Source organism: Triticum aestivum, chromosome 3B (genome assembly GCF_018294505.1).
Source record: "Triticum aestivum cultivar Chinese Spring chromosome 3B, IWGSC CS RefSeq v2.1, whole genome shotgun sequence".
Taxonomy (NCBI): domain Eukaryota; kingdom Viridiplantae; phylum Streptophyta; class Magnoliopsida; order Poales; family Poaceae; genus Triticum; species Triticum aestivum.
In genome coordinates, this window is record NC_057801.1 from 273,507,391 (window position 1) to 273,512,419 (window position 5,029).

General features: G+C 42.6%; 1 long non-coding RNA gene across 1 annotated transcript; it reads left to right on the top strand.

Moving 5' to 3' along the window:
- The first annotated feature begins 647 nt into the window (after positions 1–647).
- LOC123069697 (uncharacterized) lies at positions 648–4,054 on the top strand. Its single transcript, XR_006432701.1, has 2 exons — positions 648–853; positions 3,437–4,054. It is a non-coding gene; the product is annotated as an uncharacterized lncRNA (long non-coding RNA).
- Positions 4,055–5,029: the final 975 nt, after the last annotated feature.

The following is a 5,029-nucleotide window of genomic DNA, read 5'->3' on the forward strand; positions in this document are numbered from 1 at the left end:
CTTTGTCCAAGTGGGGCCCACTGCATTTGCGCAAAAGCGACGCGCTGCCGCTGCAGCTGTGGATCTGCCACCAGCGATGGTTGGCGCGCAAACGGGTGCACCCGGTCACTGCTCCTCTGTGCTTTGTTGTGCCTATGCGCCAGAGATCACGTTCACTGTTTCTTTTTTCTTGACGAAAACGTTCACTGTTTCAGCAACCAATATCTCGGTGCTCAGCCTCAGTGGTAGGACTAGTTGCAAAAATTACTTACTGCATCCACAATAGCGGAGAATATTTTCCCTCACGCCTAGGCCTCGTACCTGACCAATAAGTCCAGTACGAATAGTAGTTTATTGCATAGGAGGAGTATACATGAAAAGAGAACAAAAAAGGAAAATCCTTTACTCAGTCCCCTGTCCAAAAACCAAAATTAGAGACTCAAAACAGGGTTAGTACCAGTAGTAGCCAAATGGACTTTCCTGTCAAAAAACAACAAATGGACCTGCTTGGGTTAGCATAATTGTGTGTGTGATTCATTAGAAGAAAGAAAGTAGATAATCTTTTGCATGAGTGCATTGCCTTTGTGACTTTTACCGGCTGCCCTGGTGCAAAAGCCCCAAAAGTAGGCTAGGCTAGGCTACACTTTTGGCTCGCCCATCCACGCACAATTATTTGTGGGACTTCCAGCTCCAGTTTGCTCACCGCCTACCCCAACCCGTCTGACCCAGCCCCAGGCCCAGTGACATGCCATACACCCACCACCCTCCTGCGTTGCCGAGATCGAGACGCCGCCATGGCCGTGCTTAGGGACCGGGGGATGCCGCCATTAAGCTCTTCGGTCACACCATCCCGCTCCTCGACACCACGGCCGAGGTTGGTTGGGAACCTTCCTTTTCCTTGGACGGGGCGGGGGACTTGTCCGGTTCCTTTCACTTGCCGATGTGATGCGGTCTTCTTCTTTCTTGGCAGCTTTTGTGCTGTCAAATGTGCGGCTGGTTTTGTTAGGTCTTTGCGGTTGCAGCTTCGTTTTTCTTTTTTCCGGAAAGGTGGCATTGCAGCTCCGTCTTCCCCTCCCAAGAACCCACCAGTTAATTGCTAGTACTCACTAGTATTCTTCAGGAATCATTTCTGTTCTTGTTATTTTTCAAACTGTTTTTTATCCTTTTGTTGCCATTCTGCTTGATGCGTGTTTGAACCATATGAATGAATGGACCCTTTCCCTTTGTTATCCAAACCCACCCTTTTCGAGAATAGAGGGGAGTCTGCTTACTCACTCTTCAAAGCCTCCTGTAATTATGTTTGTCTCCACCATTCAATTACGTTTCTTGGTCTTCCTAACTAGGATTCATGAAATTAATTTCATGCTATCTTTGTGTCCTACCCTACCAAGGGCCTTCTTGATTTGACAAGATGTAGACAGCAGTGCCTTGAATTGGTATGTGGTACCAGCCTGCTTGTCCTTGATAGTCTCCATCTTGAAAAGGTGTACTAAAAGGAAACAGTTCTCTATTGAGAAAGGAAACGGTTAAATAAATCCCTATGTCCATAAGGATTTTATTTAGCCTTTCCTTGCCAAATGAAAAACGAAACTTCAACTTCTTTGATCAAATACGTTTGCACTAAGATTGTTAAGATAAAATTGACCACCAAAGAGTTGCAGCTCTACCAAAGAGACCAAAGAGAATGTTTGGCTTCCAGTTAAGTCTAGCTTCAAGAATGGAAATTCGGTGGAAATGATCTATTTGATTGGCTGACATGAGGAGAAACGAAAGAGTATCCACCTACTGGTGGCAGTGGTGGGTAATTTCTCCCCAACTCCAGCTTTTGGAGTTTTTTGAAGCACCCCCTGAAGAGTTTCATAAAAAAACAGGAAGTTGGACCCCATATTCTAAATTTTTTATGAAGTGGCATATTGTGAAGCTACCCCGTTTGGCTTGTATTTTCCAGATCAGAGCTGGATTTTAGGAAACAAGCCCTTAATTGCAGTCATAGAAAAACATTGCTTCTACTCTAATGTTGAACTAGAGGGAAGCTTGGTTTGCAAACAGTTCTGCTGTGGACCTCCTAAATCAGTTTATGTCTTGTCTTTGGAATGTCAAAAATGGTGCTCATGAAATTCATTTATGCTTCATGATAGAACCAAAGCTATGCCAACTAGTTGGAATTATTATTTAATTCAAAACATCTGTCATAGATATTGATCAACATAGATTCAAGCGAATCATGTAATATTATATGTCCATTTTAACCGATATCAAATACCAAACTAATTCCACCAAATGATTTTGCAACCTACGTGGAAATGTAAAGCCTACTCATGTGCATATCGTGTTATAGGTAAATACATGCAAGGTAGTCAATGGTTCTGGTACTCTTGTCATAAGTAACTCCAACTCTTAATCTAGTCCGTGGCAGAGCCAGGATTTTAAAGATCGTTGTTTGATTTATTATTTTTTACTAGCTCTTTGAAGGTTCCTATAAGAAATTACTGCAGTTCGGAGCCATAATTTTGTCTGATTGTTACAAAGGGTTATTTTAAGAAATTACTGCATATGAAGTATACATTGACCAGCTCTATCTTGCCCCTGTACATAGAACTTTTTTTTGTTATAACAAGTATAGTGTGTTTTTAGTATTTAGGCAGTTGTGCAAAAAGGGAAATGATATATAGATAGGGACCGTGAGGGGGTCAAGGACTCACCGGAGGAGCTTTTCATTGGCCCATTGTTCATTGAAGACTGATAAAAATCTCCCAAAAACACTTGTCGTGCAAATTTATACTACATACAAACTAAATATACTCTTCTTTTGCAAAAGAAGAGCTGGGTACCCTTGCACCATGGTAGCATCACCTTGGATCTAGTGTTTTATCGTGAAACAGAGGTGCCTTAGAATTCCTCCAATAACACCCCTGGTTCCTTGAAAGTTACTATTTCTTAACCCCAAGTATGAAAGAGTTCCACGATTGCAAGTATAACAAAGAGACAAACAACTGAATATTATAAAGAAAGGGGCAGTACACAGGGGAAATTATCGGTGATATGAGTCAACGCTTAACACCTAAACAAACATAATGAGGCATGGAACTCATGGATAAACATGAAACTAAATTGTACATGACTGAAGAATGTGTTACTTGTTTAAATCAGCTATGATATCAAGTAGATGTTATGACATCACATAATTTTAGCAGCTGCTATGATAAAATCTTTCGTAGTCTCGTACTCTCTTATGCCAGTGGTGTATGCATTGTTTCGAGTATGCCATATTTCTGTGCCTTATAGTAATTTGAGAAAATAACAGTAACCTGATCAGCATTGATTTTTTGTAAAACTTTAACTCCTTATTGCCTATGTTTGTAGCTAACTCAACAGCATTCTCTCTGTCGGCACTATAAAAAAATATGGATTCCAATTTGAATTATCTATTTCATGCATGTTAAATAATATTTTTCAGGTTATCACCAAGCTTGGAAATGATGCAAACAGCAATGATGTCATGCCTTGTGTCTCAAACAATCTTTTGAATGTCGAAGCAACTCCTTTCTATTCCAAGAATAGAGAGCAGAATGATCAAGCTATCAGCAAACATGGGGTGGAAGTGAGAACTGGTTTCAAATTTGAGGAGATTAAATCTGGGTTTGATGGATCTGACCAAGACAAGGTTACTCAAGAAGCCTGATATAATCGTGCCATGCCCTCGTTGCAATAGCATGGAAACAAAGTTCTGCTACTTCAACAATTACAATGTTAGCTAGCCTAGGCACTTCTGCAGGAATTGCCAGAGGTATTGGACCGCTGGTGGAAATATTAGAAATGTCCCTGTAGGTTCTGGAAGACGCAGAAATAAGCATGCCTCTCACTTCCGCCATGCTACGATGTCGTGTGTGTTAGAAGTATATTTACGTTTGAGATAGAGATAAAAGATAGAGATAGGATAGGTTTGAACCATGTGTAACTTGTCCTCTACTCCAAGTCTTTCTCCCTCCATTGTACCTCTATATATACCCCATACATGGGTCAGATCAAACAACAACATACACAACACAATATTCGGCCATCCTATATTTTTCCACACGGTATCAGAGCCATTAGACCAACACAATATTCAGCCATCCTATATTTTTTCACATGGTATCAGAGCCATTAGACCAACTTCACTCGATCCTTGGTCCCACCACTTCCGCAGCGCACCGCCCCCGAGAAGATTCATCTCGGCTTCCCGGGGGCGCGGCACCCAATTCAACGAAAGGTTGGATCAGCTCCGTAGTTTAGATATTAGATCAATTCCATAGATTAGTTAAGATCAATTCCTCAAATTCCGAATTTCTTGTAGATTGAATAGTTTTAGATTGATTTCTTCAGCCAAATAAATCCAGACGAGATCCCATCCGGTGAGGAAAATCTAGCAGAAATCGGTACTACGAAAGGCGGCCAAGCGCCGCTGACCTCTACGTACGAGTTTAACGAGCGACGCGCGACTGGGCGCCACGAGCCATCTACTTCGACGTGCAGGCCCGGGTGTGCATGAACATGTGCCTTAATCTGGTGCAGATCGGCAACTCAGCAGCTCGGGTTGCACATGTACGACTACCCGGTGACGGTTATGATCCGGCCGGCACGCACCGGCGCGAACTTCGTCGGCTCCACGAGCGTCATCAACCTTCAGCCATCACGCATACATGCAGAACAGGAGCACGACTCCCGTGGATGCCCAGCGGGCTACACGAGTGCGATCCAATATACGATCAAGACGAGCCGTCGGGACTCCTGCGCATGACGCAGAGTGAATTGCAAAAAACCAGCATATTTGAAGTTGTCATACATAATTGCCACCACATTTCTTGTGCGCCTCAAAAATCTACCACTTTTCTTGCTAATTTTCTCAATAAACTTAAATGACCGATTTAGGACAAACTAAACCAATTTCTGACATTTCGGGCCCGCTTGTCAGGTCCATGTGACACTAAAAGTCAACCCAAACATCATTGGCTGTTAAGTTGGATGTAGGACCCATCCGTCAGAGTCCCATCCACAACTCTCGTCCAAC